General features: G+C 43.4%; 1 protein-coding gene and 1 long non-coding RNA gene across 2 annotated transcripts in view; one reads left to right on the top strand and one right to left on the bottom strand.

Annotated features, from left to right (window-relative positions):
* Positions 1 to 15,726, bottom strand: part of TIAM2 (TIAM Rac1 associated GEF 2) — a 441,154-nt gene that overhangs the window by 357,656 nt on the left and 67,772 nt on the right. The window lies entirely within an intron of this gene.
* On the top strand, positions 1,717 to 2,243 carry LOC122934150. The gene is made up of 3 exons (XR_006388637.1): positions 1,717 to 1,791; positions 1,910 to 1,955; positions 2,079 to 2,243. It is a non-coding gene; the product is annotated as an uncharacterized LOC122934150 (long non-coding RNA).

Genomic DNA, 15,726 nt, shown 5'->3' with positions numbered 1-15,726 from the left:
AAAATATGACTCTTCTCTGGTCACACAAGTAAGATATGACTCTTGTATGTTAATTTGCATAAAAGGCGGGAAGTACAAAAATGCATAATACTTATTGAATTTCGTCTGCAAATGAAATAAAAAGTGTAATTTATATGTTTAGGGTAACACAATGAACAGTAAGGGTAGCCTAGTAGAGGTGACAGGTTCCCTTTAAGGGGAAGCATTGTCCGCCAGAATTTTGCCATAAACTCATTAACAGTCTGATTTTTTTGTGAAAACTTGCACTGCTCATTCAGGAGTCAATCAGTAGATATTAAAGGGGTTGTGGGTTCTAAACCTGGGTTGTTTTTTATATTTTATCAATAAGGCCATTTAGTCAGGAAATTAAACAGTAAAACTGAGCTTGTTGCCCTTAGCAACAGGCCAGAGCACAGCTTTTACTTTTCAAGAGCATTTCAAGAAATGAAAGCGGAGATCTGATGGGTGGCTATGGACAACACCTTGTAGCCAATTTTGAAAAATGAGGCCCGGTTTATATTGTACATCAGATTCTCGTTCTGTGAGTTGTCAGCCATGTACACAATAGACATTTTCAATCCGGTTGCCATAACTATGGCCAAGAGCAAATACTTGTATCTGCCGTTTGCTAAATGTCACAACTGTATTATGATAAAATGTACTGTATGTTTATACATCTACATTATTTTCACACCAGCTGGGCCAGGATGGTCACTTTAAAGGGTTTATCTGAGTTATATAAAAAACTTGGGCAACCCCTGTAAAGGGCCTAAAATAACAAAAGAATGGACATTCATTTGTTTTCTATCATGTTTCTTCCATCCTCTTGGCTGCAGCAGTTACTTTCTGTGCACAGGTCACCGCTGCAGCCAATCACTGGCCTCAGTCGTGCAGGGGACGTCTCTTCTTGGATTTCTGGCATTATTTTCAACAGAAGAAATATGTTGCATGTCAGTATGAGGATTTGCTTCTTTAAACGACACTAGGGCTTATCCTTCTGTGATCATGCAAACTGCAAACCATAGCACGTCCGCAAAGAGGTATGCACAATGTGTTGGCGGTAGCTTGTTGAAGGATATTGGGTGGCAGGTTTTCAAAAAACAGGGAACATTGATGATATACTGTAGCCTTATTCAAGGGTCGTTTAATATATTAGTGGTCAGTGCTTTGCATTGGTATTTGTAAGCCGAAACATGGGTTCAAAGCTTCACACAGATGGAGCATAATGGAAATATGTCCAGCTTCTCTGTGTGTTGGACCCAATTCTTCCTGTGACTTATGAAATACTGATGCAAAATACTGAACTCAAATCCTGTTGTGTGAAAGAGTTTGAACTTCACTTAATTCCCTTTTTTTAACTTTTGAAGACTAGATGTACAGAAATGTGGTGTCAACTCAGTACTGTTGTGTTCTGATGTCTACATTTATTCTGCATTTTCAGCTCAGCAAGCACCTAATGTGAAGGAGTAAGGTTAATCGCTTGCTTTTATCAAAAGGCCCCTCAGACGTTCAGTTAATAATAGGACCAGCTAGAACACTAACATGCTCTCAGACATAAAAGAAAAAAATGAATAACAGAGTTCAGGGACTTGTTCTGAGCAGCAGCTGTGAAACTTCAGATGTATTTCTTATGCTCGGCCTTTTCTCTTTTAACCGACAAAACAAAGCAAATTTCCATCTTGCTATGCCATAAACACTGCACTCAGTATGCAGCCTTCCATTCACTGGTAAACATGTAAGCTGGAAATCGCTATTCAGGAACAAAGGGAAAGCTGGACACACTCATCTCATGTGAGTTTTCAAAGACAACAATTAACTGTACATTAAGGATGACATACCGTATTTTGCAAATATGTTACCGTAAATATCACAGCATTGAATTATATATACACCCTTTCTTTCTCTCCAGCTTGATCATTGGTGGTTGCAGAAACAGAATCAGACATCTAAAGCATGTATGCAGAAATCACCAGATAAGGGATTATGATTGGTTTCAGTTTACAGCATTACAAAGTTACTGCTATTTATTGCTAGGTTCCCTACTCCATCGACCAATCCCTTCTACTCTTATACTTAAGGTGCCGCTGCCAAGTCTGCGGAGTTCTGGTGCCAAGCTGCTCCTCCACATCTTAACAGTAGCTAAATGTCTCATCGCCTTATTCTGGAAACGATCGAACTCACCATCACGCCCAGATTTATATTCCTTTAGACTATGGAATACCTTTTAGCACTTTCTCACAAGATCTGGGATACATGGGAACCATTGTCTGGACTACCCTTTTACCAGATATGTCAGTGTATGTGATAAGAAGTGGAGACAGCAGTTTCTCTTTTCCTTTTTTTTAATTTATTTATTGCCTTTTTGATTGGATGGGCGATTATACATCACTCTAATATTTAGTTTTTTGCCTTACCTATGGGCAACTGTTTCTCGTGTTAACGGTACATTGTATGACTGTAATATAAAACTCTATAAATAAATACAAAAATTAAGTTACTGCTATAAAATGAATTACACAAAAGATGTTAATTAACATTTTCAGTGTCTTTCAATGGGTTTTGTGTCATGATATCACAGTCAGACGTGATATCACACTCATGTTTAATTCTGCTACATCTGTATATGCCTGGAAAGCGGGTTCTTTCTTTTGTATTATTTTATTCTGTGTTTATTTTTATTTTTTTACTCAATTATATAGCACTACTATATTCTGCAGCGCTTTACAGACATTAGTATCACGCTGTCCCCAATAGGGCTCACAATCTAAGTTCCCTATCAGTATGTCTTTGGAGAGGAAACAGGAGTACCCAGGGGAAACCCATGAAAACATGGGGAGAACCTAGGACCCAGTGCTGCAAGTTAACAGTGTTAATCACTGAGCCGCTGTAAAAATAATGTCTATTAGTATAATCACTTAATAAAAATAATTCTAACCTATTATAATTCTTATGAGAATGCTCGTCCTAAATGGCCGTTACTTTTCGCCCCAGGACGAGCATTCTCCCCATGTGTGGTGCCAAGATCAGCGGCAGGGGCCCGGCTGCTACCGGTGGATTAACCGAGGCATATAGGAGGTTCGCGCTCCCTCCCCTGCGCTGCGGTGGCGGGGGCCCGATGGTTGCCATGGCAGCCTCAAGACTTTCAAAGGCTTTGGGGCCCGGCAGCCATGGAGGCCTATGAGGCCCAGCCCCCAGGCTGGGTCTCATAGGCAAACTATCAGTGTATTACACTATGTAATACACTAATAGTCAATGCAATACAGTACAGATGTATTGTACTGCATTGAAACAGGGACCAGAACCTGTAATGTTTAAGTCCCATTGTGGGACAAAAAAATTAATAAATTTAAATAAAAGTAAAGTTTCAAGTAAAAATAAAAAGCCCTTTTCCCATAAAAAAGACAGACAAAATTGTAAAAAATAAATAGAAAAAACAAACAAAAAACTGACATATTAGGTATCGCCACGTCCATAACGACCAGCTCTATAAAAATATCACATGATCCACCTCGTCTGGTCAACACCATAAAAAAAAAAAAAAACTGTGCCAAGAAAGGCCATTTGTTGTCACCTTACATAAAATAAAGTGTAATACCAAGTGATCAAAAAGTCATAGGTACCCCAAAATAATACCAAACGGTCATATCTTCCTGCAAAAAATGAGAGCCTACTTAAGACAATCGCCCAAAAAATAAAAAAAGATATGGCTATATAACAACCTGCTCTACAAAAATATAACATGATTTACCCTGTCAAGTGAACACCGTAAACAAAAATTAAATAAAAAATGTGCATCACAAAAAGTGTTATACCAAACAATCAAAAAGTTGTATGTACCCCAAAATAGTACTAGTCAAACCGTTACCTCATGCCGCAAAAACTCAGCCCCTACATAAGATAATCACCCAAAAAATAAAAAAAATATGGCTTTCAGAAAAAGACACAAAAGCATGATTTTTTTTATAAATATAGACATATTTGATATGGTCGCTTCCGTAACAACCTGCTCTATAAAAATATCACATGATCTAACCTGTCAGGTGAACACCGTAAACAACAAAAAATAAAAAGTGTGCCAGGAACAGCCATTTTGGTTACCTTGCCTCACAAAAAGTGTAATATAGAGCAATCAAAAATCATATGTACACCAAAATAATACCAATAAAACTGTCACCTTATGCCATAATTTCCAAAATGTGGTCACTTTTTTTGAGCTTCTACTCTAGGGGTGCATCAGGGGGACTTTAAATGTCATATGGCAATTTAAGATTATCCCAGTGAAATCTGCCCTCCGAAACTTATATATATAGGCATCTGTTGACAGAACATACCATCATTTGTTGATCAGTAGGAATGCTACGGCCACGTCCCCACTAATCCTTAGAAATAAGGGGTCACAGTTTAGTGCTGAAGTCCCTCTACAGTGACTCTCTCAAACATCTGCTGTGCAGGAAACTGCTAGGAACACAGCAATACTCTTTGAGGATCAATAGGTTTGTCCCCCATCTATTAGTGTTATAGCACATATGAATGGCATGTCATAAAATTAGGTGATGAGAATACCATTTAAATTAATACCTTCAATCTATTGTAATATAACATGGATTATAACTCAAAAAATGATCATTAAGACAAAGCAAGTTATGTATGTAGATCACTGAAGTATCCCGCAGCCTTTCTATTTATTATAAGATCATTCCCACATATAAAATAGCATTTTGGACATAATAGGTACTTTAATTGCCATTGATACCTCCTTCTTTGAAGCAGTATCTGAACTAGCATTAACAACTCTGATCCTGCTTAACTCTAAACAGAAACTGAATGTGTGGCTACTGTTCACACTTCAGAATTCTTCAGTAACAGAAGGTTTGGTTCTCAATGTGCTTTCCTGATCCTCCCAGCAGAACAAATTGTGGAAACATGCAGCCCAGTTTTGTGTGTCCCTCTTAGGTCATATTCTCTTTATAAAAAGAGAGTCTATATCCAGCACAGAGAGATTCTGTTTTGGTTTCCATAGATAGCTCTTAGTCTACCAAAATAACAGTTTACAGTAAGCGTCTATGCCAATAGTTGGAGACATGTTGGTTACATTCATACATTTGGCAGCTATGATGATTTCTTCCAGAGATCCTAGACTTTTGATCCTTTCTTTCCAGTAAACTACGTTAATTCATTTGATGTATTCAGTTCTTCATCATGAAGCACTTGTCAAGCCTAATTGTAGTTGCATCAGTGACTTAGTAGAGAAGTGCTTCTACTATTATTAGTATGATTATGCTTACTGAGTGGTGCTGTTGTAATATTTCTAATTATAAATGCCCCATTTTTTTCACTTTGTCACGTAACTCTTTCTATGCATCATGCCCATATTGTCCCCTATGTATATTATGAATATCCAAATAAAAATCCCTCTTTCGGAAAGGAAAGATACATTGTAAATACATTGTAAAGCACCCTAGAGAAGTCAAACCGGATCTTTCTGAGCACAGAAAAGGCTGTCACCTGCAAAAGCGTGTATGCCCTGAGAAGTGATAATGAGAGCAAGGGACTTTCTGCAAAGATGGCTGATTAGCTGATGATTGGTGTTTCTGGTCATGCTGTGACTTCCTGCTGAGTTAGAGGTAGACAGAGCAGCTTCATTTAAGGTCTGGGCTTTAAAACTGTTCATGCTGGTGCTGCAGAGAACTCAAACTGTGACTTACCATTAAATAAAAAGTAAAACCCTATGGGGTTAAGAGTAGCAGTTTTTTTCTGGAAGTGTCATACCTCAGCTTACAACCCCTTTGACTAAAGGAAGAGTATAAACTGAAATATCAAAATCACAAAATGAATTCTGAGAGCTAATCTATCCCTAAAATACAACTAAGTATCTTCCTACACATGTCAATAATGAGTATCGGTCAACCAGGAATGAATTCATAAAAGAGGATAGGTATAATTTGTTCTTCATACTTTCTCTCATTTTATGAGCCACTCTTGATTTTTAGCATAGAAACAGATTGGCCATAGAGTGCAATGGTAATCTAATAACTTTAGAATATGGTAGTTTTGATAAATGGTGACATTTGGGGGAAAATTATATAACTGTGATATCTGTTGGGTGGGATACATTAAAATTTGTGGCACAACCTATTTAATTCACACATTATATAGCAAAGATTAGAATTATTACACAGTATTATTATACATGATAATTTATCTTCACAGATGCTGGTTTCTGGTACCTTTAACAGCGAGCCTTTTTAATATTGCTTGTAAAACAAACATTTAAAGGAGAATGGCCTCTACTTCATAAGACAGTCAAGTTTTCCACCACAGTTCTATTCAGCAAAGTGGCAGTGAACAAGATCAGGTATGACGGCATCTGCTCCATGCTCCTCAACCAGCAACATCTTGCTAACACAGTGCACAGGAAAAACTAGCAAAAAATTATATCCTACATCCAGCCAACCAGACCAAATGTTCAGAATAACAAATCTAACAAGTACAGTATAAAAGGGGGTTTTCGGTACTTAAAAAATGAATGGCCTGCCCTCAAGATAGACCAACAATATCTGATTGGTGGTGTCATAAATATGATGTGGGGTTTGCATACTTTAGTCAGGGGCGTTGCTAGGGTCTGAAGACATCCGGGGCACAAGCCCACGTGAAGCCACGCCCCCACCCCATGAAGCCACGCCCTAGTCGGCATCGGGGGTCTTCACAGTAGTTATTAACCCCTTTCAGCAGTCACCCCTTCAGTGAATGGGGGACTGCTGAAAGGGGTTAATAACTACAGTGAAGGGCCTAGCCGTCTGGGCAACCCCACAGATCATCTTAACCTATGGTCAGCCTAATTTAAAATTAAGCAAACCCCCCAACTATAAACTAATCACAGAAGTTGGAACCCATTTTTTTTTATTTATTAGGCTATTCCTAGCCGTCTGGGCAATCCCACCGATCATCCCCCAACCCCCCTTGTACTTGTTCCGCTACTTGTAGGCTGCGCGGGCATGAGTTCAGAACTTCGGACCGAAGTGACTGAAGTTCTGAACTCATGCCCCTGCAACCTGCAAGTAGCGGAACAAGTACAAGGGGGGTTGGGGGATGATCTGTGGGATTGCCCAGACGGCTAGGAATAGCCTAATAATAAAAAAAATCCCACCAGCATAGGCGTGTGCAGCCTATTGCATTAGGGTGTGCACCCTAAAGCACAAATACGCACATGCGCGTGTATGTATGTATGTGTGTATATATTATATACATATACAGTGCTGCCCATAATTATTCATACCCCTGCCAAATTTTGACTTAAAGTTACTTTTATTCAACCAGCAAGTAATTTTTTTTACGGGAAATTACATAGATGTCTCCCAAAATATAATAAGACGATGTACAAGAGGCATTATTGTGGGAAAAAAAACATTTTGCTTTTATTTACATTTGAGCAAAAAGTGTCCAGTCCAAAATTATTCATACCCTTCCCAATAATTAATAGAAAAGCCTTTATTGGCTATTACAGCAATCAAACGCTTCCTATAATTGCAGACCAGCTTTTTGCATGTCTCCACAGGTATTTTTGCCCATTCATCTTTAGCAATGAGCTCCAAATCTTTCAGGTTGGAGGGTCTTCTTGCTATTACCCTGATCTTTAGCTTCCTCCACAGATTCTCAATTGGATTAAAGTCTGGACTCTGGCTGGGCCACTCCAAAACGTTAATGTTGTCTGCTAACCATTTCTTCACCACTTTTTCTGTGTTTTGGGTCATCGTCATGCTGAAATGTCCACTGGTGCCCAAGCCCAAGTTTCTCTGCAGACTGCCTGATGTTGTCATTGAGAATCCTCATGTATTGCTCTTTTTTCATGGTGCCGTTTACTGTGATTAGGTTCCCTGGTCCATTGGCTGAAAAACACCCCCAAAGCATTAGGTTCCCACCACCATGTTTGACAGTGGGGATGGTGTTGGTGGGTTGAAGGCTTCTCCTTTTTTACGCCTAATGAAGGACCAAACAATTAAATTTTTGTTTCATCTGACCATTACACAGAAGACCAGAAGTCTTCTTCTTCGTCCAGATGAGCTTTTGCAAAGGTCAAGCGAGCTTTTGTGTGTCTGATCTGCATCGTGCCTGGTCTGCATCCGTGGAACCCAGCGGTGTGCAGTGTCCGTTGGATTGTCTGCCTTGAGACATTGCCACCAGCAGAGCCCAGATTCACCAGGATGGCCTTGGTGGAGATCCTTAGATTCTTTTTCACCTTTCTAACTATCCTCCTGGCCAGCACAGGTGTCACTTTTGGCTTCCGACCACGTCCTCTGAGATTTTCCACATTGCCGAAAATCTTGTCAATTTTTTTTTCCCCACAATAATGCCTCGTCTTATTATCTTTTTGGAGACACCTATGTCATTTCCCATCAAAAAAATTCTTGCTGGTTAACTAAAATAGCTTCAAGTCAAAATTTGCCAGGGGTGTGAATAATTATGGGCAGCACTGTATATATATATATATATATATATATATACACAAATACACTCTGCATACATACATACAGACCCGCACTATCAATGTAATGAAGGGAGAAGAAATCATTTTTAAATGTACCCGTATTTTTCGCCCTATAAGACGCTCCAGCCCATAAGACAAACCTAGGTTTTAGAGGGGGACAATAAGAAAAAAATATTTTTCATTACACCCGAGGTCAGACCACCAATGTTAATAAGACCCCAATAAGACCTCAGCTGACAGCCTCAAAGAGACCCCCAATGTTAATAAGACCCCAGTCAGACCTCAGATAAGAGCCCCAGTGCCTCATTTCAGCCCCCATTGCCCCTCTTCAGCCCCCAGTGTCCCTCTTCAGCCCCCAGTGCCTCATATCAGCCCCCAGTGCCTCATATCAGCCCCCCAGTGCCTCTCTTTAGCCCCCCAGTGTGCTTCATATCAGCCCCCAGTGCCCCTCTTCAGCCCCTCAGTGCCTCTCTTTAGCCCCCAGTGTGCCTCACATCAGCCCCCAGTGCCCCTCTTCAGCCCCCCAGTGTCCCTCTTCAGCCCCCCAGCAGCCTCTCTCTAGCCCCCAGTGCCTCATATCAGCCCCCAGTGCCTTATATCAGCCCCCCATTGCCTCATATCAGCCCCCCAGTGCCTCATATCAGCCCCCAGTAGCCTCTCTTCAGCCCCTCCTTGCCTCATATCAGCCCCCCGTGCCTCATGTCAGCCCCCCAGCAGCCTCTTTTTTAGCCTCCAGTGCCTCCATGAGCCCCCAAATAAATAAATAAATAAAAAACACTTACCGTTCCTGCTCCAGATGCCACTCGGTAATCCTCTTGTATAGTCTGCTGTGTGGGCATGCACAGTGTGAGGTCACAGCGCAGCCTCACACTGTGTGCAGCCTTCACAGTGGAGCGCCGAGGACCAGGAAGGAAAAGGTAAGTATAGCGCTTCCCAGCCCTGACAGAACCTCAACACCTATGCCCACCACCAGCATAAACATTCGGGGCACTGGACAAAACATTCGGGGCTCCAGCTCTGAATGTTTTGATCTAACGACGCTCCTGCTTGTAGTAGCTATTATAGAAATATATCTTTTGTGCTTCTGTTGTATAAGGTGTGATTTCTGCTGGATAGAAGGGTCATTCACCAAATGGCTGACTGCTTTGAAGCCTCCATTCTATCCCAGCAGGGTGGACTCGGGCAGGCTGTGCCTCTGCTACAAGAGATGCAGATGAACATTTCTCCTCATCATCCCGTCGTATCTAACACCTCTGGGTCCATTCACACGTCCGCAATTTCGTTCCACATTTTGCGGAACGGAATTGCGGACCCGTTTATTTCTATGGGGCAGCACGATGTGCTGCCCGGATCTGGAATTGCAGATCCAGAGTTCCGGGTCCGCAATTCCGATCCCGAAAAAAAATATAGAACATGTCCTATTCTTATCCGCAATTGCGGACAAGAATAGGCATTTTCTATTAAGTGCTTACGATGTACGGTCCGCAAAATGCGGAACGCACATCGCCGATGTCCGTGCTTTGCGGATCAACGGATCCGTGGATCCGCAAAACACACACGGATGTGTGAATGGACCCTCTGGCTGCCAGGAACTAACTTCAAAGTTACCTGAGGAAGGGGACTCATTTTGGAGGGAGATTTGAAAACTTTAAAACAAAGAGATTTCAATATTCAATGCCCTCCAATCCCCTCATTAATTGCCCCTCAATGGAAGAACTGGGATTTGGTTAGTCAATGACTGGGCTGACCAGAAACTGGAAACCAATCCTGGTTCTATAAAAATGGTGCATGGACATATTTCATGGCGGGTAGCCATTTCTTCTACTTCTCCCAGCGGCAGTAAGTTCTTATTACTGTGTTTACCCATTTATTTTACTTTTACTGTGTGTACGTTATTTTTACTTTGTCTCATTTTACAGCTGTTTTTGTAAGCACTGCACTATTTTTTGTGTATAAAATATTCTGTTTATAAGTCCGCCTTGTTGCTCTAAAGAATCTATAGCCTGAACGTGTGACTGTGTGATTGCTTGTGAGCACAACGTATATAAGTGGATGGCGCAACGTTTCCGACTTACGTAGTGGCAGCTGGTGTTTGGGGGTGATCTAAACTCACTTTGCGGCCTGAGTGTGTGGTGTACACAGAGTGAGAGCTTGGAGATAGTCTGTCCCATGGCAGACCCATCCTTGGTTGCCAGACACGGGTGCGTACGTGACAGGTAGGGATACAAACCCCCCCCCAACCCTACCAATCTGCTGTTCTGCAGTAACTCCAGATCTGAAAGTCACTTAATTGGAGTAGCGCTGCAGTAACAACCTCTGTCTACTACACAATGGATAAAGCTATGCAGTTCTGGCACCAGAGCTACTGTAGAACAGCTGATGTGGGGTGTGGGGTATTCGACCCCCACTGATCAAATATTGATGGCCTATTCTGGGGATAGGCATTCAATATAAAAGAACCAGAAAACCCCTTTAATCTTCTATCGTACATCTATTGAAAATGCTTCAGTGGTTACACATCTGCTACACACAAAAATTACTTGTGCACATCTTCGGCCGTTTGGCTAGGTTCACACATTTGAAACCTTACATGCAACAGAAAATGTATATAATTTTTTTTACTGAAGTGAGAAATCTGAATCTGCATGTAATTCAAAACAGCATACAGCTTTAGGCCTCATGCACACGGCCGTTGTTTTGGTCCGCATTCACTTCAATGGGGCATCAAAAGATGCGGAGAGCACTCCGTGTGCTGTCCACATCCATTGCTCCGTTCCGTCGTCCGCAAAAAAAATATAACTTGTCCTATTCTTGTCTGTTTTGCGGACAAGAATAGGCAGTTATATCAATGGCTGTCCGTGCCGTTCCACAAATTGCGGAACGCACACAGACTCCTTCCGTGTTTTGCAGATCCACAATTTGCAGACCGAAAAACACATAAGGCCGTGTGCATGAGGCCTTACAACAGGGGCGTAACTATAGGGGAAGTAGGGGAAGCGGCTGCTTTGGGGCTCTGACCCCCCAAGGGGCCCATCCAGGAGGAGGAGGACTAAAAGATTTTGTCAGGGCCCCCTCAACAGTATTACACAATGAAATGATATACAGTGACAGTATAGACAGTGTACAAAATAGATGGAACAGCTGCCGGGCCTGGTCTGAGAGAGCGATCTTTACTAGCCACAGGAATGGGGGCGGCATAAAAGGAAGGGGTTGTGAAAAAATTACTGGGGGAGGGGGCAGGGGCGTACCTAGAGCATTTGGCACCTGGGGCGAACCCTTTGTTTGGCACCCCCCCCCCCCCCAAGAAAGTTAAGAAAACATGCACAAACTTTTTTCAATAATATTTTTACAAATTTTCGGATCCGCAAAACACATGTGGACATCTGAATGGAGCCTTACAGGGGGGTGATCAATGACAGAGGGGTGATCACCCATATAGACTACCTGATCACCTCCGTCATTGATCAACCCCCTGTAAGGCTCCATTCAGACGTCCGCATGTGTTTTGCGGATCCGATCCATGTATCAGTGGATCCGTAAAAATCATACGGACGTCTGAATGGAGCCTTACAGGGGGGTGATCAATGACGGAGGTGATCAGGGAGTCTATATGGGTGATCACCCGCCTGTAAGGCTCCATTCAGACGTCCGTATGATTTTTACGGATCCATGGATACATGGATCGGATCCGCAAAACACATACGGACGTCTGAATGGAGCCTTACAGGGGGGTGATCAATGACAGGGGGTGATCAGGGAGTGTATATGGGTGATCACCCCTCTGTCATTGATCACCCCCCTGTAAGGCTCCATTCAGACATCCGCATGTGTTTTGCGGATCCGATCCATGTATCAGTGGATCCGTAAAAATCATACGGACCTCTGAATGGAGCCTTACAGGGGGGTGATCAATGACAGGGGGGTGATCAGGGAGTCTAATGGGGTGATCAGGGGTGATCAGTGGTTCAAAAGGGGTTAATAAGTGACGGGGGGGGGTGTAGTGTAGTGGTGTTTTGTTGTACTTTACAGAGCTGCCTGAGTCCTCTGGTGGTCGATCCAAACAAAAGGGACCACCAGAGGACCAGGTAGCAGGTATATTAGACGCTGTTATCAAAACAGCGTCTAATATACCTGTTAGGGGTTAAAAAAAAATCACATCTCCAGCCTGCCAGCGAGCGATCGCCGCTGGCAGGCTGGAGATCCACTCGCTTACCTTCCGTTGTAATTAAGGGGGGGTGTTATTAAGGGAGGGTGTGTAATTAAGGGGAGAAGAGAGGGTGTAATTAGGGGGGGGGGGGGTGCAGGATTTGTTCATTTTATTGATGGGGATTTGGATTTTTTTTCTTTTTGGTGCAGATGGAAAGTGATTTTTTTTAAGGGGGTGCAGGCTGCACGCCCTTAAAAAAAAATCACTTTCCATCTGCACCAAAAAGAAAAAAAATCCAAATCCCCATCAATAAAATGAACAAATCCTGCACCCCACCCCCCCCCCCTTAATTACACCCTCTCTTCTCCCCTTAATAACAAACCCCCCCCCTTAATTACACCCCCTCCCTCCCCACCTTAATTACACGGTACACCCCGACCCCCCCCCCCCCTTAATTACACAATTATTTACTTAACTTTAATTATGAGTGTCTCACATTTATTTTGATGATGCCCCCCGCCGTCCGGCCGTCCGACCCCTGCGCTGGTATAATAGCTGGATCATGGATGGGATCCTTCTGATCCGTGAAGGCGCGGCGTCAGCGTCGTGACGTCGTCACGTCATGTTGCGCGCCGCCTGCCGCCGCAATAATTCTTCTTCCACTGGACCGAAGCCGGCGCCGAGTCGCGTCGCACGGTCACCGCAGTGGATGGAGCCAGGGGCGGGTGACTCCGGAGTCAGCACCCCCCTTGTGAGTGGCACCCGGGGCGGCCCGCCCCCCCCTTAGTACGCCACTGGGAGGGGGGCCCCATTCAAAAATATGCTGTGGGGCCCAGTAATTTCTAGTTACGCCACTGCCTTACAATGTGGATCTAGTGAACATGTTTCTGTAGGCCTCCAGACCATCTAAGCATAGTTATTATGGAAGCCTGTATTCTGTCAGTAAAATGCCTTGTACCTGAATTTCATCCTTCTCTATATCTATCCAAATTCTAGGTTTCTTTTGTATGTAATCATTAGAATAAGTTTTAAATAGCATGAAACAATATAGAAAGTTGCAATAAAAACCGCATAATAACCATATATTGTATCTCAACAATGGTTTTCACTCCTATTGAAATGGATAGGTCTGTGCCAAAAAGATATACTGGAATCTCTACATGTTCAGCATGAGATCATAGCTATTCGAGAACTTCTAGCTTCAAGGAATGTGACAGCAACAGCAAATACTACTTCTGCATGATACGTTACAGGCAACCTTCCATATAAGGTGAAAAACTTGAAACGCGGCCTATGAAATATTATTGTTTCTGGTTAACAGCAAATGATAGAAATCAGGCACTAAGATCTATTATAACAAATATTTATCTAGAGCCATACCTAAAGAATTGTTGATGTACCCACCTTTTCTGGAAATCTTCTAATAGAGATAAGAGCAGACTTTAGGAGTAAGGCCTCATGCACACTGCCGTGTTTCACGGCCGTATGCGGGCCGTGGAACCGCGGCCTGGATCCCTCCTGAGAGCAGGAGCGCACGGCGTCACTGGTTGCTATGATGCCGTGCGCTCCCTGCTGCCGGCACAGTACAGTAATACACTGGTATAGATCATACCAGTGTATCACTGCATAGCGGCGGCAGCAGGGAGCGCACGGCGTCATAGCAACCAGTGACGCCGTGCGCGCCTGCTCTCAGGAGGGATCCAGGCCGCGGTTCCACGGCCCGCATACGGCCGTGAAACACGGCAGTGTGCATGAGGCCTAAGACAAACCCAGGAGCAAGTGACAGTATTTAATGAAGGTTCCCCAGCAGGTACTGTGGGCACAACATTTATATTAGGCCTCATTCACATCTCCGTCAAGCAGATCCGGCTGCCTGATCTGGCAAAAATGCTGGCTGTCAGACGGACAAAAAAAAATGTCCGCACCATTTTTTCCTGCCAAAACCTGACAATTAGGCCTGACAGTTTGCGGTCAACATCCATGCGGATTCTGCAGATGGATCTAGATCCATTCAACTTGAATGGGTCCGTGTTCTGTCCGCACCACTAAAAAGTAGTGCACGCACAATTTTTTCTGTGGTGCGGAGGCACGGGCACAAAACCCAGCGGAAGCCCCTTCCGGTTTGCGGAACCTCAATATGGGCACGGCTGGGCAAAGGCCGCTTGCATGAAGCCTTAGGGTCCTTTCACACGTCCTCAAGTGTTTTGTGTTCCGCACATGGCCGGTCCTGTTATAGAAATGCCTATTCTTGTCCGTGGATGCAGACAAAAATAGGATGTGCGCTATCTTTTTTTAGGGGTCGCGGAATGGAACTATGGATGCAGACAGCACATGGTGTGCTGTCCACATCTTTTGCGGCCCCATTGAACTGAATGGGTCCGCACCCGTCATACGGACATGTGAATGGACCCTTATGCTAGAAAACGGTCAGATCGGCGCCAGTCCTTGTTACAGTCAATGGAGCAATACCGGATCCAGTGAAATCCAGCAGGCTGCTCTGCTTGACGGACGGATCTGTTTGCTGTAGGCTACATTCACATGACAGTTAAAAATGTCCATAAGGCCTCATGCACACGACCGTTGTGTGCATCCGTGGCCGTTGTGCCGTTTTCCGTTTTTTTCCGCGGACCCATTGACTTTCAATGGGTCCGTGGAAAAATCGGAAAATGCACCGTTTTGCAGCCGAGGCCGTGATCCGTGTATCCTGTCCGTCAAAAAAATATGACCTGTCCTATTTTTTTGACGGACAACGGTTCACGGACCTATTCAAGTCAATGGGTCCACGGAAAAAAAGATTGGCATCCGTGTCCGTGATCCGTGGCCGTAGGTTGCTTTTATACAGACGGATCCGAAGATCCGTCTGCATAAAAGCTTTTTCTGATCTAAGTTTTCACTTCGTGAAAACTCATTTCCGACAGTATATTCTAACACAGAAGCGTTCCCATGGTGATGGGGACGCTTCTAGTTAGAATACACTGCAAACTTTGTACAAGACTGCCCCCTGCTGCCTGGCAGCACCCGATCTCTTACAGGGGGATATGATAGCACAATTAACCCCTTCAGGTGTGGCACCTAAAGGGGTTAATTGTACTAT

This window comes from Bufo gargarizans, chromosome 4 (assembly GCF_014858855.1).
Source record: "Bufo gargarizans isolate SCDJY-AF-19 chromosome 4, ASM1485885v1, whole genome shotgun sequence".
Taxonomy (NCBI): Eukaryota; Metazoa; Chordata; class Amphibia; order Anura; family Bufonidae; genus Bufo; species Bufo gargarizans.
The sequence above is the reverse complement of the archived record's forward strand: the minus strand, read 5'-3'. Positions and strand labels throughout refer to the sequence as shown.